The sequence below is a fragment of the Erithacus rubecula genome (genome assembly GCF_903797595.1).
Source record: "Erithacus rubecula genome assembly, chromosome: 2".
Lineage (NCBI taxonomy): Eukaryota > Metazoa > Chordata > Aves > Passeriformes > Muscicapidae > Erithacus > Erithacus rubecula.
Genome location: NC_136685.1, coordinates 104,638,543 through 104,663,256, shown reverse-complemented (window position 1 = coordinate 104,663,256; position 24,714 = coordinate 104,638,543). Strand labels below are relative to the sequence as shown.

Genomic DNA, 24,714 nt, shown 5'->3' with positions numbered 1-24,714 from the left:
TGTGGAATTTTTCTGCTTCTTGTTTTTCTTTTTGACCTTTCTTTCCCATGGGTCACTTCAATTTATTAACTTAGATGTTGGCTGTTGATATGATCAGGTTCTTTCACAAAGTCTTGCAGCTCCTGAGGCAGGTTGTTGTTGAAATGCTTTGTTTTGGTCCTTGAGTGTCTCATGTTCATATCTTGTACTGATGTAGGAGAGCAAAGCATCAGAAAAGTGATGCTGCTCAATCACAGTGATTTCCTTCTTAACAAGTAGCTAATTCTTTAACCAGGCAAGTGTTGCTGTTGCCATTCCCACTCCAGTTGCACTGAGCAATTTCAAAAAGTGGTAAAATTTTGTTTATCAATCAGCAAACAAATATGAAAAGAAAAACTGTGGTAGAACACTGTGGTAATGGGTTGGGGGTTTGTGTGACTCTAACATGCCAATTTAATATTTCCATTTCTTGAAAGATATGAAGAAATGGGTCTCAGGATCTTACCTTGAATTTGGCTTGGTTGCAGATAGTCTTGCTGTTCTCCATTTGGCTTGTATGAGAAGAAATATTTATAATCTGTCTTTGTTTAAGAGAACCCTGAATTTGCCCTGTAACAGAAAACACTTATAATTGAGAAAGCTGTTTTATGTCCTCTTGTTAGATGGCAAAGGAGATTGTCCCTTTCCATGCATGTGCAGAAGGACAAAGAGAAGTTCCTCCCCTGTGGCTTCTCTAATGAGTTCTAATATAAAGCTAAGCAAGTTAGAATTTCTACACTCTGTTGAACCAAGCAAATCAGGTGGTCACTTCTTTTTACCCCTATTCTGCTTTTAACAGGGGGTACAAAAGTGAATAATGTCTTTATTTGCTACTGTAACAAGAGATGAAATTCCTGATCTTCTTTAAACATGAATGGGAGCATTGCTCTTCTGGTTTGGGATGCCAGGATTTCACCAGCTGTGCCAACTAGCTGCAGAAGTTAAAAACTAATAAAAAGCTAATTCTAGATTACCACTGGACTGATGCTGGTGGAAATAGTTCTTGGCCTTGTCATGGATAATGTGCTTTCCATCACAAGAGGATTCCTCTCTATTATTTTGGTTGACCATGTGCAGTCCACTGCTGCTACATGATGGTTGTTTTACCCTTTTGCAGTGAGGTGCTTTCCCATAGTGTATTAATTTGCTTTTTGGATTATGGGAGATGTTACAGGCCACTCCCAGGTCACAGTGAATTAAAGCATTCCTGCAGAATTGCTGAATAACAGGGTAGACCAGTGTGTAGATAAAAATCTTCTGGAGTCACTGGGGTAGATGTGTTGGACCACAACAGTCAGCCTTCAGAACTAAATTAAAGGTCAGCAAAACACAGAGTTCCTTCAAAAGTCCAAAGCACGATGTGTGTTTGAATATGTTTTGTTTCTGGAGACATAAAAAGAGACATTCCACACCCAGAAAAGTAGCAAAGAAACAGCATTTGCCCTGCCAGCTAAAGGGTGTGAAAGGAAAACCCTTGTATCTTATACCCATTGCTTTTGATTTTTGTGCTGATATTCAGCACACAAGTGGTTGATGATGAAAAATCTAACCATGGCATGTACCATTTTGTACAGAGGAAGGAAATATGGGGTTTTTTAAAACTGCTAATGATTAATGTTTCTTGAAAATAACTCAAACCAGGACATATCTCCATAAAATGGAGAGCTTTGAATCTCTGAGTGGATTGTCTCAAGTTCAGTTCCTGTCTCACAGTAGGTCCATATATGTGTGAGTATGACATTTAAAGAAGGGCTGAAAATGAAACTCGTATGTCCTTATTGATGGAAGGAATAAATGCAAAGATTCTCTTTATGTAGATCAGAGGAAGAAAGATGTTACATGGTGTAAGTATATATATATATATATATGTAAAAATATGCTTGTGACCCATGTTCTGTCTTTTCCTCAAGTCCACAGCATCTCAGATGTGCATCTGAGTTTTGTGTGTAGATAAGGGCCCTGGGGGTTCTTGTGATGCTCCTACTATTTCCTCTGCCCTTTCTCTCTTTTGCAGACAGATGCAAACATGCATCTTCTTTCCTCAGTTTCCCCTTTCTTCTACAGCAGCATCAAAGAATAGGATGTGCTATTTCCCCAGAGGCTCCTTGAATATTGTGAGGCTGAAGGATATTTAGAAATCAAAGAGGAAAAGATGGAAAGTTTTCCTTCAAATAATATTTGGCTAATATGGAAGAAAATGTGTAGTGCAGGCTTTTGTAACAGAAGGAGCTGTGGTTGATCAGTTGTCAGCATAAAGGGAGTGTGACTCAGTGGCTCATGGTTTTCACAGTATTTCAGTAGTTCCAAGGTATGATTTCTTAAAAGCTTCATTTGGCAGCACTTAAAAGTTCCCCCTTATACTGCAGGAGAAGACAAGAGCCTCTTGGAGGCTGGCCATAAGGTTTGTTGTATCCTTTTCATTTAGAAAGAAATGTAAATTTGTCTGATACTATAAAAATCAACTTTGTGTCATGTAAGCTGTTCCCTGTTTGGCATGGATGGAAAATTCTCAGTCAGTGGCAGGTAAGGTCAGCATGAACACAGCCTGCTCCCCAAATAATTTATCATTGATGTGATGTTTAGTTCTGTACTAAAAAATAAACAGGCACATTCCTTTTTTTGTTTACATAGTGATTTAGAAATAGTTATATTGCCCTTCATTCTTCTAGGTTTTATTAGAAAAGACATTGAAGACAAATGGAACAGTGACAAAGCTAATAATAGGTCTCTTATGGAATGTGATTTATTTTGCCAAACTAGACCATTTTTACATCCTTTTGCTTTTAGGCTGACTTTTCTCTAAAAGTGGTAAAAGGGCAGTACAGAGATTTGATTTAGATTTCATTTCAGCCGTGCTGAGTCAGAGTTGCTGTTTGTTTTCTGTGAGCTGCATGTATAGTTTTTATGGTATTTTTATATTACTTTTTTTTAGAGTTGAGATCAACTGCTGTTTCTGCTTTTTCTTCAGTCCTGAAAGATCCTTAGAGATGATCTGTCCAGTTGGCACATTTGCTTTCTCAGTATTTGTGCTTGAATGTGTGTATGTACTCAGTTGCAGTTCTCCTGTCAGGTGTCAGAATGGACTTGGGTGTCCTGTAAATCAACAGGCAAAATGCTGGAGCCTGAGGAGCTGGGAATGGGGCCCACCTTGTTCATGTTGCTGTATATTACAGGATTTGGTTTATTTGGTTTATATCCTGACTTGCACGATGCTCGTTGTGTGTATGAGCTTTCACAAGCATTTGCCCAAGTAATTTTAGGACAAAGTACTTCCAAGGGCAGGATAGTAGCTCTTATCTTCAGAGTCCCTCCAGTGTTCCTGGAGGGAGAAATAACAGGAACAACAGGAACATGGAGCTGGCTATGAATAATTGAATGTCAGCAATTAGAACTGTTATTAAAATAGGAAGCTACAGTGACTCTGTTTTCTGCTCATTGTCTCTGTTCTAGCTGTTGTTTCTCAAAGTAGTGCTCAGTCTGACAACTGAAAGCTAAATCTCTCTTACTTCCCTTTGTTATTAAATTTCATCCCACACAGTAGTGGCATCCCACAAATGATAATTGCCATAGGTAGAAATAGTCTGTAGCAATAATAAGCATCAAAATACCTATCCCCAGCCTGTGCAGCTCTTTGGAAATCTTTGCAGTGTGGTTTTGGATTTCCTTCCTCTCCTCCCCTCATAAAGGAGGGATTCACCTTTTCAAATATAGAGCAGTAACCTTCTTCTCCCTCCTCCCACTTCTCTCAATTATCAGGTGTGCACTATATCTAATTTTAAATTAACTTGTCATCCTACATCCCATCTGTAGGGGTTTACAATTTTAAACCAATTGCCTTTGAGGTGACTTTATATACTGTTCCATTAACATATACATATCAATTCTAGGGCACTTACAGGCTACAGAATAAAATCCCCTCTTGAGCAACACATCTTCAGGGAAAAGAGGTAACTTGCATTTGATTTGCTGTTAAATGAGAGCTGTGATATGTCAAAACCTAACACTGAGCAGGGCAGTTGAATGACTTGAATAATTGTTTTAAACAAGACAGGGTAGTCTTAGTCTAGATACTAAGCAAAAGATGGATTTTTTTTCTCATCTTGGTAGTATTCCATTATCCGTGGATATTGTAGTACAATGTAGGAGAGAGAGAAACTATATTTGCCTGAATTTGTGAGTTTATGCATGACCACCCAAGGTATTGACTTCTCCACAAAAGCATTTTAATGTTGATTTTATTAAAGAATTACATAAATAAAATGGTGGGAGCTTAGATATTGGTATGGGATGTTAAACCCCTCGATTTTGTGTTGTGTATCACGTTGTTGTCAGTGGCGTGATTCAGTGTGACGCTGCTGGGCTCACACTGTCTCAGCTGCAGGAAGGGCACTATTCCCACTTGGCTCGTGGTCCAGAGGCTGCTGTCACCTCGGGCAGGAAGGAGCTTTCTGTGTCTGGAAAAAGCACTATTCAATTTTATACTGCAATCCAAAGTCTGTGCTTCATTCTTTATTCCGGGGAAAACAGCGTTAGTGGTGTGATACAGAAAAGTCACTTTCCTTGGGAAAAGGCATTTTTCTTGCCTTTTCATGCTGCTACAGCTGTAGTCCTGCCAGCAAAGATGAAGTGATTTGGCTTTCCAGAGGTTGTGACATAACTGATGGTTTGTTTTACAGCAAAGGAGAGCCTCCCTTGCACTTGTGTGACATAAGAACAGGGGACATGAGTAACTCGAGTACCAAAAATCAGCAGGTCTCTAGCCCAGTCCCATTAGCCTGCAGGCAGCTGCCCCTGGCAGGCTCCCTATCAAAGAAAAGCAGTTCAGTGCTGAGGGGTCACTTGGAAACAGCAGCCAGGAATCAGGAACTGCAACAGAGGCAAAGAGAAGGTGCTTGTGGGGAAGACGGAAGAGATGAAAGAGTTTGGCAGAGTGAAGGCTAGGGACGGTGGCAGATGTGTCAAATTCCTCTGTGTTTGGGTAGTAAAAAGACTGGGGTTATTTACCCCAAAGTAGCTCCAAGGAGCTGACTGCAGATCAGCCCTAATTTGAACATAACTTTCAGGAATTTATTATTCAGGCCTTGTTTTCAAAGACAAATACAGGCAAATGCTGTATCTTGGGATCAAAGGGAGTAAAGTGCAGTGAAATGTCAGGTTATTGTCTCAGAGAGAGAGACTGAGCCTCCGAGGCAGACAGACCACGCAATGTGCCAGAGGCAAACCTGCAGAATGAACTCAGGGAGGCTCTTTATCTCAGTGGCAGTGGAATATTTTCCACAGCTGTGCTGTAATAGCTGGATCTGGTTTTATTTTGTGAACGGGAAAAAGGCAACCAGGAGGTGGCAAAAAGATTCGTAAAACTGGTAGGGGAAATAGAGCTGAACCATTTTAGAACTCAATCCTTTTTTTCCCTCTTTTCTCCTTTTTTTAAAATTTTAAATATAAATCAAAATATTCCTTCAGTTCATTACAGTGTGTATCAGTCAGCTCTGCCTATGCAAGGGCAGAGAAGGGTGGAAGTCTGGTAAAACTTTGGTTCATTGGCTCAGCTCTCCTTACTGCTTCCTACCTGACTTCTGTGCTGCAGTCAGTAAGGTTTGGTCTAAAAATCCTTTCTCATGCTATTTCTTTGCTTATGGCTTAAGGAAAGTAAAATCTCTAACCATACAAATGTGCTCCACATTAATCCAGTGTGCATGGTAAAGGCAGGCAGTGAGAGAGAAGCCTTGTGTCCTTGGTATTTACTTATTTTTAAGTAAATGCATCTATTGGACTGACATTCAACTTTGTGTTTGTGGATACAAGCAAAAATGCCAATTCTTCCATGAAACACACAAGTGTCTGTAATACTTAAACCAACGAACCAACAAGATTCTAGAGTATATGTTGCTACAATTTTTTTTTTTATCCTTAATGTTACTGTATAGCAGAAAAACTTCAACAATGAAACACATGCTGCACATTTAAAAAATGGTTCTAAAATGTAACTCACTTTCACCTTGGTCTGATTTCCTGCCTCATTGCCTAAAGTTGGATAAGTAGTATATTTCCCAGATGAATTACAAATGCTTCATTCTAGAAGGGAGAAGCAAAAATATACAAAACATTTTGTTATACCTACCTGTATAATGTCTGTGTATATCTTACCTGCAAACAGCACCCATCCATATGGGTATATAGAATATATAACTGTAAATAACACACTCAAAAATATTTATAAAATAAAATTATAAATCCTTACATAAAATAAAAATTACATATGGGGACTTGTATATAGTTATGTGCATGCACCCTTCTGGGATAAAAGAAAACCCAATCTTTAGGCAAGAAGAAACGAAAAAGAAAAACACACCAAAATATCCAAACAGAAAATAAGTAGCTGTTCCATTTTAGAACAAAAGTAGTCTGTGGAGAATGTAATTCAATAATCCCAATGTTTATTTTAATAGTTTCAAGATGGAGTTCTCCATGCTCAGGGGCTGAGGGGAGCTCTCCCTTTTGGAGCTGCTGAATGCAGCTTGGGGCCAGGATGTGCCTGTCCTAGACTGAGAGGCACCACTGGAAGCACTTTATGGGTGCTGGAGGACACTGGACAGGTTCAGTTCCATGGGAAATAATTGGATGTTAGGCACATGAAAACCAGGCTTGAAGGAAAACTTGCTGGCATTGCCTTTTTTCTATAAAACACCTTGGTTTTTCAGGAATTGCCATGACTTTAGAAAAGTATCCTGGTCAGAACATGTGGTGTGGATTCCATGCACAGCCTCACTGTGCTGGATGTGCTGAGACAAACATGACCTAACTATGGTTTTCTGGAAAACTGCAAAACCAGTCATGTTTCAGACCAAACTGATGAAACCTTTTATTTCTCCTCAGTAACATTTAACACACTGTAAGTCACCTTCCAACTGGTAGCTTTCAGCTTTGCCCTTTGTATTTATCAGAAGGCAACCACAAAATCAACAGTGGTATTTTTTCTGTCTTTCCCCAGTTTACTTTGTGCATTAGACAGTGCTCTGTAAATTATAGCTCCACTTTTTCTCTTGAATAGTCAGTCAGGCGTGTTCCCATTTCACTCGTGCTGGAGATCCGTTTAAAGGTTACCCAGTCCTAGGAGAGAGAAGTATGTTTTAAAAAAATAGAAAAATGAAATAATAAAATTAAATGGATTGCTGAGGGAGGAATAGGGAGAGCACAGTAAAAAGAATTTTTTGGATTTGTTTTGTTACTTGTTTTCAGATCAGTAATGTTCTTGTTTCTGATGTTTGTCCATGTCACATACAGCTTCATGAACAGTCATGACAAAAATAACATTACTTTTACACTATCTCAAAATATTAAGAAAATTCCTCCTTACTAGAATAGCAGTTTGGAAGTTGAAGGCTGGGAGGTGAGGTAAATTAAATTGACACTTAAAAATACAATGTCCTGCTGCCTTAGTGTGGTGCATTTTTTGTGTCCTATTTCTTTGTGTTCTTCCCCTTCCTATTCTGTTGGGGTATGGAATTGGGAAAGCAATTGAACTGAATCAAGTTTGGGGAAAACTTTTTGGTAGCAAATGGAAAACAAAAGGCTGGCATAGAGATGTGTTACCTGGGGAAATGTGAGAAATTTTATTTTTAAACATGGGTTTCCCCAGGTGCCAGAAGATGGGGTGGGAAATAGCTCAGTGCAAGGAGATGGCAATTCTGTCTATTCTGCACATACATTTGTAATGATTTCTGACTAGTTTTTCTGTTTAATGAGCATAGTTGAAACCTAGAGAAGGAAATGGATATGGGAGGGAGCAGCTTATTACAGCACAGGAAGATGCTTTGAGGTGTTAGCAAGTATTAAACCTCTTATTCCTTATATATTATGTAAGAAGCAGTTTTGATTTTTCACTGTTCCAGTAAATTATAGTGCAGGCTTTAAAGGATTGCTTTTTGGTCATGAGCTGTAACATTTTTTACTGTTAAACTGAAGATTAATTTTGGTTTATTATATGTTTTTTTTCTTTCCATATTGGTAGTTTAAATTTTGGGAAGTTGAGAGGGCATGGAAGTTTGCCAGTGTTAATGAGATGCAGTTTTCTATTTTAGTTTGAGAACTCAGCAGAGGTGATTCATGGAAAAATTGTGTTTTATAAGTACAAATAGTGACTGGTTTGCATTATTTAGATACTGTTTCATACTGCCCAACTCAATTAAGGACTCAAATAATAGGATTAGCAGTAGATTTATGGAGGAAAAACTACTACTTTTAAACATATAAACTTGTATAAAAATGAAAATACACATCTCTGAGACATACTTATTACTTATTGGATAACCATACAAGTTTAACATCATTTATTTGCTTTACTAGGATTTGCTTCAGATTTCTTTGTACTGACAGATTTCTCATGGATGCCTCAACTGTTTTCATGCTTTCTGAGTAAAAAAGAATATTTTTCTGATAGCATGCTAATAAGTGATTATCCTTTTGATTTGTTAAATGTAGTAATGTACACTATAAACACTCTGCTGTCAATTTATGGTTTAAGAGAGAACAGATGTTAAGGTTTGTGACAGGTATATGCAGCTGTATAATTTCACTTCTTGTAAGCTCTCTACTGCAGCACAAATACTTTATGAATATTTATTAGTGCACTGTTCAAGCTTGCCCAGCCATGTTCCTACACTTTCCTTATTTGTAGGCTATAGGAAAAAAGGGCAAAAAGATCTTTCTCAATGCATTTCTTTAATAGTGGAGTTACTTCAATTCAAGTTGATGAATGTTTAGTTTTCAGCACTTTGAGGGAAGCATTGCTTTTCCCAGATTAGAGTTCACAGTAGTTTATTGTTTTTTAAAATAAATAAATACTAATTAATCTCGCTAATATCAAAACCTAAAGTATTTAATTCCTCTCAGAGGTTTTAAAATTGGCCTTTAAATGTATTTTGTTCAATGGATGATTTTACAGGGAGAGGATTTGATTTGTTAAATGTCAAGCAGTGTTATTTGTGGGACTGTTTTCATTAACAGCAGTGTGAATAACAGCTTTCCTGAATTTATTCCTGTGTTTGCTTTTGCTGAATCAGAATTTAATAAGCTCAGTTTGTAGAAAACCGTTGTCAGTCCCACTTTTGGGTTTTTTTAAGGAGCCTATGCTTATGAAAATAGAGATAAACCTTCTGTTAGTCAATCAGGAGCCTTTGGGAAATGGAGTATGCAGCAATTTTCATGTGTTCTTTTAACTATGAGCTAAATTAAAAAGTAGAATAGCTTTGAAAAAGCTTTTAAGTCATACCTTTTAAAAGGACTAACTGCAGTCTCCATCTTCTCTCACCTTTACTCCACCCAGTCTGTGTATTTTGCTGTTTAATGTAAAATGAAATATATGAGGGATTATTTTTCTTTACCCCTCCCTTTCCTGCTGTGAAGGGATGGTGTGGTTTTGGTTTTGTTTTGCTTTGTTTTTTAAATTTGGATTTTTAGAATTTAAATTCTGTCTTATATTTTAAAAAAATATGCTATGTTAATGTGGAAATTCAGCAATAAGCTGATATATCATAGTTTATATCAGTAAGAAATATAAAAGAAATATGAACTGTAATTGCAGTCATCAAGTGGTCTTTACCATTGTAGAGGAGGAAGAGCTGGCACAGTCTTTGCTGATAGCCTCTAACTTCCAACAAAAGGCTTTTCCAGAGGCAGGGAGTGTTTGTTGTGTGGTTCAGGCCATTCAGCTGTTCCTTCTCAGTGATTAACTGGGCTCAGGCACTGCTGAGGAAGTTGATTGAGAACTGCAGAATGTACCTTGTTTGACCTTTGTGTTCCTCTGGATGAAAGGGAGGCTTTAGGACAGAGCTGAAGTTACACAGCTGAAGTTTTGCAGAGCACAGTAAACAAAGCCATCTTGTTCTGTTCCTTCACTTCAAACAGTACCTTTCTTTTGAAATCAGCTACATCTTGAGTATAGATTAGAATATCTGCTGCAAAATTAGATGATCTGCTAAAATCAGTAGTTCCTGCTAGCTCCCCCCAAAATAGAGATGAAAAAGCAGATACTGCATTTCTCACTCAGTTCTGAACTCAGCTCTTTTTTTTTCCTTTTTTTTTTTTTTTTTTGACATGATCACTAACACATGTATGAAGATCAGCCTTTTCTGTTCATATACTCTGACATATGGGATGTAATTTTGTGCCTGCTCACGAGGAGGAAGCTCTGTGCAAAGCCCAGGCAAATCTGCCTTTGGTTAATCAAGCTGCCCTTGGTGTCAGGACAGCAGCTGTGCAGTGGGACCAGCAAAAGGCATTTTTGAAATACTTTCCTCGAGAGCCTCAGCCCAGAGAAAAGGAAGGTTGCTTCAGCTGCTCTGTACATGCTTAATGGCAAAAAAGCCTGAGGAAATGCTGTGTGACCAGGCAGGTAGCAGCCTGAGAGCACTGAATTGTTCTCTTATTTGTACCCAATATTGTTGCAAGTCCATAGGTGCTCACACCTGGCTGCTGTAATGCCCAAATAGGTCACTTCTTACACCTAAACTCCTTAACAGCCTTTTTAGGGTCAAGTTACCTGGGTTAATATAATGCAAAATTAAAGCCTTCTTGGTTTAAAACAAGCATGATAATATTAATATTTTTTAAAGTATTTGCTTATTAAGGTGTATATTCTTTAATATCTGTACTTTTCTCCCTCCCCTTAAAGCAAAAAAAAGTTAGTCCATATCTTCAGATGCCATGAACTTCAGCAAAATTTCTAGTTTTCACCAGATGTGCATCCATTCTTTCCCTTTTTCCTACTTATGAGGGAAGATATTTATTCTAGCTGTGCTCTCATATAATTACATTTTCCTGGTATTCACTGGGTAACACCAGCTGCCAGTGTTCTGATCACTTATAGTCATCAAATGCTCCACATGACTTAATTTGTGTAGTTAACTTGCATGGTGGTTTTGAAGTAATTCAAGACCTTATACTGTTTGTTGGTTTTATTTTCATTTGACTTTAGAAATTGTTTTTTCATCTCTACTTTAGATTGAATTGAAGAAGGGTACATTAAGGGAACATCATAATAAGAGGTTAAAAAAGCCCTAATCTTCCACTCTCCTGAGCCTTCTGTATTTCTCTCCCTACATTTTTGTACTACTTAGAAAAGAGCTGTGACTGATACTAAGCTTTTTATGATTAGTGACATTCTCAAGTACTCATTGCTTCACTGATTGTATTTTGTATTGTATTTGCCTTCCAGTAAAATGCAGTATTTCTAATGATTTTATAATTTATTACATTGGGGAAATGAGGTGAAACTTTGCTAGAACAAGTTAATTAACATGCATGAAGAAAAACTCACATTTCTTTTGGGATGCAGAAATTTTTAATTTTGTAAGTACACTTACAATGCAGTGGATGTTTCTAGATGTTTTTAAGAACCCTTTCAGCTTAAGCAGTATATTCTAAACAAGATTTCCACAATTTTAAAACCCAAAGGAACCCTAAAAAACATCAGAAGCTGCGAGAGAGAAATGGGATAGAAAATGCTTGCAGAATGTGTCATAAACCAGGAGTTGGATGGTGCATGAGTTAAGCAGAAATGAAGTATTAAGTTGCCATCCAGAAGAAAGGGCACATAAATGGCAATGTTTATGTGCCCATAGAAGTGTAGATATAGTTTTAGGAGATAATGTTGTCCAGCTCTACAGGTAGGATTTATCTTGCCTTGCTTTGGCTGCCTCAAACAAGTCATCCATTCAAGCTGTTGTTTTGGCTCGTGGAGTCACAGGAGAGAATAAGACATCTTTGGGGGAATGATTCATCTGCCTTGTTTCAGACAAATACCCTAGGACATTCTGACTTGTCCTCTGGAGGTGTGACATTGTGCATTGATTAGAGAGCCAGACAGATAACTCAGCTTGGGCACAGAGCTGAGGTAGGGGGGAGACATTCCAGCTGCATTAAAGCCCTGTTCCACCTCTCCTTTTCTCTGTGAAACTAACCCTGCAGTTAAGGGGATTTGTAGTTCTTCATTTTTACAGTTACCACATGTGCTGTTGTCCAGGATTTATACAGAATCATTTTCCCCTTGTGTTGTTTTAGTTCAAGTAGTTTTTCCAATTGTCAAGTGTGCTAAGAAAAGTTACGTATATTGAGGTGATGCAGGGTATGATCTGTTGCTGAATTTTGTTCAGCATTATATAAATTATAACCTTGTGGTTTATATAATTAACAAATGGGAACAGTAGGTATTTATTTTAATTCTATAATAGTTGAAAAAGTCTCTATTCAGTTTGTTTTTTTCCAGACAAGCAGATAAAATTTTAACTGAAAACCATACTAATACACCTTTGTTCCCCAATGACAGTGCCTGCAAAAATACCCACTTGGTCTTTATCTTCAAGCATCAAAATATCATTTGAGACTATTCACTTGTCTATGGCCTACATAAATACTGTAACAATGAAGGGGAGAGAGAGGTCTCTGTCATGTTCCTAATGGATTAAGAATTTGATCTCAGTTTTTTGATGAGAAAGGTCGTGATTACTCAGATTGAACAGAAAGTCATTCTAAAGGTTACAGAACAAGAACCAAGTCTCAGCAATGACACAATAGTCTCTTTGGCCTTTATATAGTTTGTAATCATGCACTGCTTATTGACCTTTGCAGATTAAATTTTATTTTAAGTCTCAAAAATTAATGCCTTCTCTTTATTATATAAAGGTGTCATAAATAGAAGACAGAACAAGTGTTATGCCTCTCACACAGTTTGCTGATACTGAAGGAAGCTTTCTTTTCTCTCCATCCTGCTGCTCTGCAGGCAGGTGTCAGCTTATTGTGGTGGGTCTGCTGAAGCCTTTCAGCCTCAGATGGTGGGATCAGGCCTCTGTTCTGCTCCACTCTTGGAGTGCTGCTCTGTGCTCAGGATCCACAGCCCGTCTTCAGGATCTCCATCCTATCTTCACCACCTTCCCGTGGCCTGCTTGGCCTCATCCTTTGTTTTCAGAGTGCCACACTGGCATGGGAACAGAGAATTGAATGCTGTGTGTTTTCAGCTCTTCCTACCACCTTGCACCATGTGAAGATCCTGGTCCATCTCCTCTATCACCATCATGGATGCTGCTGGAGCTGCTGTTGGGTGCCCCCCTAAGCCACCCTTTCTCCAAGGCACATGAGCCCTGCTCCTGCAGTCTCTGCCTACAGGGAAAGCACTGGCATACCTGGGCTTGCTGCAGTTGGTCCAAGCCTTCCCTGAGTGCTGTCCCAGGTGTGGCCTAACAAGCACTGAGCAGGAGGAGGTGAAACCCCTGCCCTGTAGCTGTGGTCAGGCTGCTGCTGCTGCTGTCTCCTGCCAGAGCACGCTGCTGGCTCGTGCTCTGCTCACTGTTTGCTGCCACGACCCTCTGTCTTTTCTGGGAACTGCTGAGCCCAACCACCTTGTTGTTTACCCACCTAATTGGCCACTTCTCCAGATGTAACATCCCAACTGGATAGAAGGAGTGGGCCAACCTGTTCATTAGCTAATAAACTTTGCTTTGTTTTCTCATATTAGCATTAAACTTGTGCAAGCCCTGTTGTCTGACAGTGAAATGTGGTTCCTGCTTATTCATCACTCCATTGTAAATGACTGCAGTAACCCCCAGTTGCAGGTGATTTGCTGGTATTCTTGCAGCCTCCTGACTCCCATGAGATTATGGTACAGGTGTTCATGATCTTTCCATGCCTATATCCACAGCTTGCTCTATACACAGGACTTTTTCTTGCTCCTCTGACAAGAATGGATGAAAACATTGCTTCTCAGCAAGAAGCTTTGTCTCGGTGTATGTTGATCATCACATTCCTATGAGCAAACTGAAATCAGTGAGAATCCTCATCAATTTTAGTAAATCTCACTGGTTTCTTAAAAGCAATTTAAAAGCTAACTGATTTTTTCAGTCTTTAGTATTCGAGATTTGAAGTGGAAAAGCAGTTATTTGCATATTGAGAGGGTGCAGCATTTAACTATAAATGGAAAGGAATGAATTGCTGATGATCACTGCTAGTATTTTCAGTTGTATTTTTGTGTTGAAGGCAGACTATGCTCATAACAAAAAAGCTGAACTCAAAGCACTTTGCTTTCTCTTGAAATATAATGCTGAATAATAATATCAGGGGTTTTTTTTTGTCTAACTTTCTCATTTGGTTTTCTGAAACTTCAGTGACTGTCAGAACTGGGAGAATTTATTAAATAGAGTATTGTGTAGTGGGGTTTTTAGTGCACTGCTGCATGTCCATATTAGCAACATCTAGAAGAGAATATATAGATGGGATTGTAAAATGGAATAATTGCAGTAGCTCAGAAAAAGCCTTTGTTTCATGACATCAGAATCAGTAAGGGCTGTATGATTTTCATTTGAGAATCAAGTCCCAAAGGTTGATTAGAGGTAATATGGGAGCAGCCCTATTGCCTTCCCATCTATCACCAGAAGCCTTTTTTGGAGGGAAAGGATGGTGATCCCAAAAGAGAAGCACTTTTTATACAACCACTTGCTCCTTATGCAGAGAACTGACTTATCTGTTATTTTATTGCTGTTACCCTCTGTCATCTAGAGGTGAAAATATTTTGTGCCCTATGCTTGTATCTATTTTTTAGGCAAAGGATTTTTCAGAAGTATTGAAAGCTCCTAAAATTTTGTCCAGTGCTTAACACAAGAATATTTCTGTTAGATTTACTGGAGCATCTAGATACAAACACTTTACCTGTGTGGGCAAGTCAAAGAGGTTCCTTTGTCACAAAGCCTAAGATAATTTGAATAATTTGCACAACCTTTTGTATGTTTGTGTGCTTTCAAGGGTTTTACATGTAATGGCATAGTCTGGTATTTAATGGGATTGCCTGCTAATGGCTGTAAGTTACAAGAGTTATGGATGGTAGTTATAATAGTGCCTTACAGCAGAGGAAGCTGAAGTCCTTTGTGTGCAGTAATTAATTAAAGCTCAAACCAGTCCCATGAGATGGCACTATCCCCTGTTTTACAGATGGTGGAACACAAAGGATAAGTATATTGTTCAAGGGTGGGTAGCCAGGCATTGTCAGATCAGAGATTAAACCCCAGACCTCCTTTTTATAGGGACATGTTCTAATCCACTTTGTGTTTCCAGTACTTTGATATTTGCTGATACTTATTCTGTAAGGCAACTTTTTCATCTCATTTGATCTTTGCTGTATGAGATGATCCTTGAGAAAAAACAGGGCATTGCATCGATCTGCTTTTGTTGTAAGTCTCCAAAAGGGATTAGGTTATAAATTCTGTCTCTTTAGTACTGTCCAGACTAACTCAAAATGTAAGCACATCCTTTTCTCTCAGATCACAGTATTTTATGCTGGTGCTTTGCCTGTAAGAAGTAGAACAAGATTTATAATGCCACCTTTTTTGTGAGTGTAGCCATTAGGGATGGGGTGGGAGTGGGTGTTCTGCTGCTCTTACAGAGACAGCATCAATGGGGAGAGATGGGAAGAGAAAGACCTTTGAGCAGTTCAAGTGTCATTTTAAGAAATGTTGCTACTTAAAACTTCTGCTCGTGGTTGTATAAAGAGTTCCTCCTGTTGGAGGTTGAATGATGTCAAAGACTTTATCTCTGTTTTGGCATGTGGTATCACACAGCAGCTGAGGCTCTTTGGTTTGTGGGATTTTTCCAAGTGAAGAGGGAGCACATGTTCCAGTAGGAATTTCAGCACTGGCGTGTGTTTCCTCTGGAGGTGATGAGGATGTCATGTTGTGTCCGGAAGGCAATCTGGAATGCTGCCCTCACTGAATTTCTTTGCAAGTCCTGGTGAATGAAATCATCTGCTTTCTGTCAAAGGATCTGGGGGGAAGGAAATTATTTTTTTTAATTTCTTTTGAGTAACAAAGTGCTGTGTAGTAAACTCATTGACAAAATCCTTGCTTGGTTTTGTACTTGTTTACTTGTTTTAAAAGCTTTCCTCAAAGCCTTATCTCTGAACTGGTGGGCAATAGGTTAAAGTATAGTAAAGTATAATTCTGTGTAAAACTCTTCTAACTTAACTGAGTTTGCTGACAGCTCTTAGTCTAGTGCATCCGTGAAACCAAAATAGCATCACTCCTGAGAATTCCACTGAGTGAGATAAGCCAATAGGATCATCTGTGTTTTGCTCTTTTTTGGAAATAAAACATTTGACAGGTTTCCTTGAGCATTTGTCCTTGGTTTTTAGGAAACAACCTGAGGACTAGCAAAGCTGATGTTTTCTGTTTAGTGTAATTTATTGCATTTTTTATTATTTTTATGCTCATCCATTTTTGCAGCATGTCTCAGTAAGGTGGACTGGAAAACAGCTGTGATGATAGACTTGAGAAAATCTTTCACATGGATGGATGCAGTGTTTGAGGTGCCAAGCAGACAGGCACAAGATGCAGACTCCTCACCCAGAAATGTGTGAAACTACAGCTCAGCACAACATGTTTTCCTTTCAGAAAAAAAGGTGGGGCGATAATATCAGCCTGATGATGACAGCTGAAAAACTGAATCACTGAAGAGAATGGGGGTCAGGCAAAATTTAATGTAATCAAAAGCCCGTTTTCCATAAAATCTCAGTTTTGAGTGGAAAACTTTAAACCAGTCCAAAATTAGAAAAGATTGAGTGAGGAAGAAACTATGCAAAGAGAAAGTGAATTTAGCTCAGTTAGTGCTGGCTGCTAGTTTTCAGCAGTTTATTAACATTTGAAGGTAGTATGGTCAATATTGCTGTTTTGAGGAGTGAAGAGTGAAAAAGATGAGTGGCAGAGAAAGAAAGTGCATCAGAGTGTGTGATAACAAAATGCTAATGGGGTATCATGGACACACAATAAGACATCAAGGACTTTCCTGAAAGTTGTGACAGCTTGCTGGTAGAAACAGGGATGTAACCTGGATTTCTTGCTCTCCCATACAAAATGAAGATAGGAAGAGTTTGGTAGGGCATTTCCCTGTGGTTGGAAGTGTAAGGGGGCAGCTCATATTCACCCTTGCTTTGGTAGTATTGTTCCCTGCCTCATCCTTTCTCCTTGTTGTGATACTTCTGTCAGGTAAGTCTTCCCCTCTGCTGAGACAGGGTGTGAAGCTGGGAGCAGTAGGAGGTTTTATCCTCCTGGGCCCTGTGGTCTGGAATGACTGTTTGCTCAACTGCACACTGCTGTGCTCCAGTGAATCATGTCCCTCTCTTTTGAGATGACAGTTTGCTTTACAGAGCAGGTTTCCTATTACTGAGCAGAGATGAGTGGAGGTGAGGGATGAAAAGCTCTGCTGCTGGGATCCTAATGGTCCTAACTGTGCCTGTTGCTTACCCTTGCTGATTTTGGAAACTGGCTGTTCTACCCTTCCTGTTCTCCATGTGCATCACCTGACTGCTGAAATGAGTCATGTCTCCCCTACTTTCTTTAATTTTTGCACCATGTTCCCATAACTATACATTCTTTATCTTCCCCACCTTCCATAATCTCCAATCTGAGACATATCCATCTCCTTGTGCTCTTCACCTACATCCCACACCTTTCCCTGTGTACCCTAGGAGCTTTTACCCTTCATCACAAATTTTCCTGCTGCACAGCCCTGAGCAAAGAGCCTGGCTCCTTCCTCTGGCTGGCACAGTGCCTGTAGCAGGAGGAAACCAGCTGGCTTCAGAGGACTGAGCTGCCAGCTTCCATTTCCACAGGAGGCTGTAGCAGGAGCAGCAGCAGCAGCTCTAGACCTTGGCTTATGAGTAGGATCTCACAGGGGGCAAGATGGGCTTTGTGATTCCCTATTACATTTTGTGTATGGAAAAGTCAGGAACAGCCTTCTCTGAAAATTATCAATGTACCACTCTAAGAAGGCTTTCCAAGCAGATTTTAGCAAAGCTTAGTTTGATAATGATAAAAATTACCTTTGCTGAACCTGTATTAAATGAGCACTGGAGGTATCAAATTGCAAACTGGTTTAAATACTTCTTCTTCATAATTTTTTTTCTTTTTATTTTTCCTCTTGATTGAGTGGGTTTGGTTTTCATAAAAGTGTAAAATTCTTGAAGTGTTTCCAGGCCTTGATGCAAGGACTATCATTTTGGCCAGACACATGGGATGGGCAACACTTTGCCCTCCAAAGCTGCTGCTGAATACTCAGAGACACTCTCCGAGCTTTTGTGGTGTTACACATACAGTTCATGCTCTGTAAAAATTAACTACTTGTAGTGATTCCTCACACAAGATATTTTAACTCACCTGAATAAATAGGTTTTTCTTTTGCTTGATTGACTGTTAAATAAATTTGTTACTTTAAAAAATTAATTAATCCTACTTTTTTCCTCTGATACTATATGAGAATAAAGCCCAAGGTTGTTTTTTCTCATGTTGCTGCTGGGATGGCTTGGCACCAGAATGATAATTCTTCTATGTCTTGGGCTTTAGAAGTTGAGACAGGAGATTTGTCAGAAGTTCGTAATTTTTCGGTCTTCCCTCATGGGTGATTTGTGAGATTTTGAGAAGCTTCCTGCTCCCTGGTCAAATGAATCCCATATTTTCAGGACAATTATGTATCTGAAAGTTCTCACTACAGACAATTAAATTATTGAATGGTGTTGCAATCATTTTAACAATTGAGTCACGTAGTTGCTAGAATTTCACAATAGGTATTTAGTTCTCAAACCATTAACAGGCAATGCCTGGAAATGAAACTAGCCTTCCCTTCTTTGTTGTGTAGAATACTTTTTGAAAACAGTATATTTAAAACTTTCTGCTTTACAGCTTAAATGTTACCTTGAATATGTTATGAAATGTGAGTAGAATTATTCACTGTTGCTGTTTTGCCTTCTAAGGCCAATGGCATCTTCATGCTTTTGCACTTCACTGCTAAAATTCATTCTTATTAAAGAAAATGAGTATGAGCAGTATATTAGGAATAGTGATAACTTGCATGTGACAGAAGGAGTAACCTGAGAACAGACAAGCCACTGGATTTGCTGCCTCACATGACCCAGGGCGTGCATAACTCTTTGGGAGATGCAAGTCCAATGTACAACTTGAATTGGTTATGAAGAGCTGAGACAAAATCCTGTTATTGCAATGATGAAGAGAAACCATGAAGCTCAAAATCCCCTATAAAAACAGCAAAACTCCCAAGCCCCCAAACTCTTTACTTATCCCAGACCCTGTTTTGCCTGCTCTATTTTCCCTTGAATTTTCCATGGTTACAGAGCAGGAGCAGAAGTTCTTCTCAAGGTGTTGCTTTTCCAGATGTTACTGACACCCTGTTCTGCTAAAATGTGTGTGCCAAGTTTGTGAAAGATCAGATGAGTTGTTAGTAAACATGGGGTTTTCTGATTTTTCCCGTTAGTGAAGGGTGGTATTTTTTAATCTCTTTATATGGAAATGAATCCATGTTCTCTTTACAACTATGTACTAAAGGCTCATCTTATGAAAAGAAAATTGGTTCTGGATAGCCAGAAAGATTTAATTAAAAGACATGATATAAAATTAATGCAGCCCATCTTCAGCTTCCTTGCAATCTGAATAGCTGTAAACAAGGGGCTCTGATTGGCTGTGCCAGTGGATCCAGGGAATTAGTGAGTTCTGTATGTTTTCCAAGTATTGACTGAGTTTTGAATGATGTGTCCAGATAGTCTCATGAGAGCTGTTCCCATGCCTGAGGGCTAGAAGAGTGGAATTCTTTTTTCCCTTCAGTTTGTGCCCTGTGGGGCCGACACACACTCATATATTCTTAGTATTGTGATTGTTTTTCAGTTGTGCTTATCTCTAAGCACAACAGTAAATTGAGACATCTCTAATTCCAGGGGAAGCATAATCTGGAATGCAGCTTATTTTGGGGGGCTGGCATGGTCCTTTCTCCATAATAGCAGAGGGATGGTAGTGTCACAACTGCAGATTTCTTTGTCTTGGTATGTGAAAGTACTGGGGTGACCTTGGTTTTATTTGGTTTTATTTGGAAGCATGTCTATGCTTTCTCCTCAGGGTTTTCATCTCGATGGGACCTGTGTGAAAAACATTTTAACTCAGCTTTTATTATGCACCAAAGGGGCTCCTTCAACCTTTTATCAGTAGAAGCACTGCACGTCAGACTTAAAATTTTCTTTTCATTCATGGTTTGTTTTTTCTTTTTTTTCTGGTAATGCTGATTACACCCACATTTACCTTTTCAAATACTATTTGCAAGGCTGGTTGTTTGGGTTTTTTTAATCTTAAAGCTTTTCCTGCTTTGCTAACTTTAAAAAAACTATGTGTCATTCTGTTTGACAACTCTTTAGTCTCTGCATGTCACCAAGTACTGTTTGAGTAGTAAATGATGGCTCCAAATGTAAGAGCTTCAAATTAATCACTAGTGTGAAGCAGCAGAATGATACCTAAAATGAAGAAAAATGTATCTTTTATTGTCAAGGAGTGATTAAAGAAGTAGCTGAAATTATGACCAAACATGAAAGGAGGTGGAATAATTTGCAGTCTGTTCCCTGCTCAAAAATTTAACTTCTCTCAGCCTAAGGAGTGAGTGGATACTCTGGTTTCAGTATCAGTGCCTCACTGATAAGGGTCACTCATGATTTCTTTTGGTTTAGGTAAAGGTTAAAACTGGTCGAGTATAAACTGACAGTGGGAAGCTGATTTTTACCCCCGCCCTCACCCCCAGGTCTGAGCTGTCAGTCAGGATCAGGTGAATGTCAGCATTTCAGGAGAGGTTCCATCTCAAGTGTGCTCTTGGTGAGCACCAGGGTTTTGTGTTGTGTGCACTCATGACCCCTGAAAAATGGAGATTTTTGGGTGTCTGAGTGGACCTGATTCTACTTACAGGCACACAATGTGTATTCATTAGCTGTTCTGTTAGACACATTAATACAAGTCTGTGTTGAAAGCTGAATATATTTTAGCTGGCAATTAAAAAGAACAACAACAACAACAACAAAAAAACCCAACCAATCATGTTTGGCCTTATTTCTGGTGGTTTTTTATGAGATAGAGCTTTTATTTTGCAGCTTAGTCATCTTCTCACCTCACTTTTGTATTGCATCTATCATGAATCCTTTCCAATTGAGTTGCTGTTTTCATTTTAAACAAATGAAAGCATATTTCAATGTTTATGATTTGTTAAAGCAGACAATTGGCAGAGGGAGATTGAAGTTTTAGGCATAAGTTAGAGGAAGTTGGCAGGCAAAATACTCCAGTGCAGAACCCACAGCTGCACTAGAGGTAAATATTCACAGAAAAATGTAAATGGATTGATAGCTACTCTTCCATTACATCAGTAAAGATTTAATCAGCTTCAGGTGAGATTTCATCCATTACAGTTTTATAGTGGTGTTTTAAGTAATCAGGCAGGGCTGAAAATGAGATTTTAAACCTTTGATACTATACAATATTTAAGCCTTCCAGGCACAACATTTAATTATAGCAGCCAGGGTTTGCTTTGGCTTTAATGAACAATTGTGTCTGTGTAGACCAGTTTGGTTTAAAGAAAAGGAATTTACACAACTGCCCCAAGCTGGAAGAGCACCTTCCATGGGAAAAACCCTTCAGCCTCTGTGGCCTGCTGTGCAATGTGTGACTGCAAATCCTTTGTGTGAGGACAGGAGAAAGGGATGTGGTGGTTCTGAGATGTGACCTGGGGTGAGGTGTGGGAGGGAACTGCTCTGCTCTTGTCTGCTGAGTGCCCTTTAGCACCAGAGCCCTTTGGTGACCTTTGGCAAATCACATAAGCTGTCTGTACCTTGTCTTCTGTGCAAGGAGAATTTGCCTTCTTCACAGCAGTGTTTTGAGACCTAATTAAGATTTTCCAAGTGCTTCCAGAACTTCAGATGAAAGGCATGCACAGAAAGCATTATAATTAACAGGAGCTTATCAGCTGAGCTTTACAAAATTAATTCTTGTAAATATAAAACTGAATGCTTTGTTAGAAGCTTTTCTCTATGTTCCATCCCTAAAAAGCATCATTTGTGGATATGATATTTTAAGATTAGTAAAAAGAAATGTTTATTTTCTCGTACTGGGATATTCTTCTGAGTGCTCTCATGCTTTATTGTGTTAGGGATCTTGAGATTTGGGAATGTGTGCATTGCTCCAGGATATATCCACAAAAGGAGAAAAATTGATTAGACTGTGTTTGCAGATAGTTTCCCACTTCTGCTATAAACATAGGGTTGTTTTCAAATTATTTTCTGTTTCTCGAAGACAAAAAAAAGTTAAAAATTAATCAACTTTACTGCCATTTCCTGTGGATTTTCTTTTTCTACATTTGGCATATTCAAGTACTGCTTCTGCCAGAGGGAGAGGTGGAGTTGCTGATGACATTTAGGGTCGTTTTGTTTACTCCATCTGTATGGTAAACATAGGAGTGACTGGACCTATATCAAAATTGTTACTGGTGTTGGTGGGAAGGTGGTGGTGGTGACTGGTGTTGGAAGGAAGTTGTGACTTGTGCTGTAATAAGGCTCTGCTGCCAGTACTGGGTACTTACAGCAAAAAAAAAACCCCAAGAAACAGGAGGGGTGTGTACAGTCCCACTGCTCCATAGTGCTCACTAATGAGTACTGAGTGTGCATCAGCGAGCTCACAGTGATTCTTGTTCTTACTTTAATATCAGCCCACGTTCCTGCTCTAGACAAACACAGAATTTTATAGACTGGGCCCAATACATAATGACTGTGCTTAGGATTATTTACTGTGTGGTACTTAAACAGTAAAAGCTTTGCTTCCAGCATGGATCTGATCTGCAAGTGTTTTCAGGGAACATGCAATAGAATCATGTTCAATGATCTGGGTGGTCTGCTGGGCAGGGCTGGTTTGTGTTTGTCTATAAAATCTGTCACCAGGCGTTCTTCCACAGTAGTCTGTTGTCTGGTAGGAAATGTATGTCAAGCAGAATTAATATTATTATTCCTTTTGGCTTGCCTCTGCTTTTAAGGATAACTGGGAAAGAGCCTGTGTGGTGGGGCACTGAGACTGTTTGTCACAATGCTTTTATTGTCCTGCTCAGCTGCAGTGTAACATTCATTTAGTGCTCTTGGAGCGTAGCATTTCCGTTTGCAATGCAGCACAAGGGAATTCTGATTTCATTTCCTAGAAGATTTTGGCAAAATTAGAAGGCAAGTAACTTATCTTTGTCATATTTTGGCTGGATGTTTTCTCTTCTGTTTTCTATTTTTTTCCCCTTGGATCAGCAAAATGGAAAACAACTGCAGAGGCAGCACTGGATAATTTGGTTTCTAGGTTAGGTGGTGCTCAGGAGCAACAGGAGTGACAATCCAGTGTTATGATGATGTTGTGATGATGCAGACACAGGTATTTATTCACATGATGCTGTGATTTATTGCAGTATTTATCACTTATTTATCTGTCTTGAATTTAGCACTTTGCTTGCAGATTTTAGGCATGGCTTAGCCTGTCTTAAATGCAAAGGTTGTGCCTGGTTAAAGCTCTATGACCAGAGAGATGTAGAGAGAGAGAGGGTTAGTGTGGCATGTGCTTACAATCATTTCCCAGGTGTGCAGCCAGGGCTAGCAGCATGCAGGAGGGTGGATATGGTGGGGAAGGAATGCCCTCTATTTCCTCTGCTCAGTCTCAGGCAGAGCAGTGGCTGGCACTGATCCACAGGTGGAGCTCCTTGGTGAGAGAGGCCGAGGTGCTACAGCCTGAGCAGTGCTTGTGTGCATGGCTGGAAGTGCAAGGTCTTTGTGAGACCAAGAGCAATGAATTTGGCTTCTTGCCTTTCCTCTCTGCTCAGGACAAGTCATTATGGCTTAACAGTTTTCTTGTGCCCAGCAGTTCAGGTTTTGGAATTGGTTTTCCACAGGGAGAGCAGCACCATCAGAGCTGTGCCCTTGCTGTGGGTGTGTTGTGTCCATCCCATGGCATCAGGAGCTGTGTTTGAAGACTGGAACAACAAACTAGCACAAATGTATATAATTGATGGTTCAATACATTGCTTGTGCAATTTAAGGCTTGCTTGGATAAGAAATATTATTTCAAATTTAGTTTCTGGTAGGCTTTGATGGTTACGATTCAACTCTCACCTGAATTCAAGTGTGTTGATTCTGATTTTGCCAGTTAATTTTGTAACACATTTATTTATTTTACTGGCTAATGCAATTGAACCAGTACAAGCCCAAGGGTAAAAGCAGCCATCTTAGTAAAAATTGATTTATCTACTCTACTACAGGATATGTTCTTTGTATCTCGATGCAAAACTGATAGAGTGAAGGTAAATCAATCTTCACTGCAGGTTAGGTCTCAGGGTGGAAAAAACTGTAATATTTGAGAAATAAAAGCAGCAAAGGAATATTTAACTTCTTCAAAGAAGTATTTTAACATTCATAGCACTTTCCTTGTTATCAGACTCTTTTTGCATCCTTCAGAATATCTGAGGTATCTCAAAGGTTATAAGAGTTTTTTCAAGCACTCCTGGACTAGCATTAATATGCTGAAATTGAAACAGCAGAAAACTCCCAGTGAAATACAGATTTTTACCTTCACAGTGGTAAACATTATTTTTAAGGTCTCTTTTATGCATTCAGTCTCTTAGGACCTGTCAGCACATCCTTTATGAGTTCCACTGTGTGAAGCTGCACTCTTGGTCACTTTTGTTTTTGTTATTTATTTGTATGATTTATTTTTAACTGGAGAACATTTATGGGAATGACAGACAGTGGAATTTTCTTTCACTCACGCAGTAGCATGCAGGAACAGCACAACACATTGGAAAAAAAATGCAATAAAATCATAAAAA

The 24,714-nt window shown here is 39.1% G+C and overlaps 1 protein-coding gene across 7 annotated transcripts in view; it reads left to right on the top strand.

Annotated features, from left to right (window-relative positions):
- The window catches only part of PLCB4 (phospholipase C beta 4), a 182,301-nt gene that overhangs the window by 30,413 nt on the left and 127,174 nt on the right, over nucleotides 1–24,714 (top strand). The window lies entirely within an intron of this gene.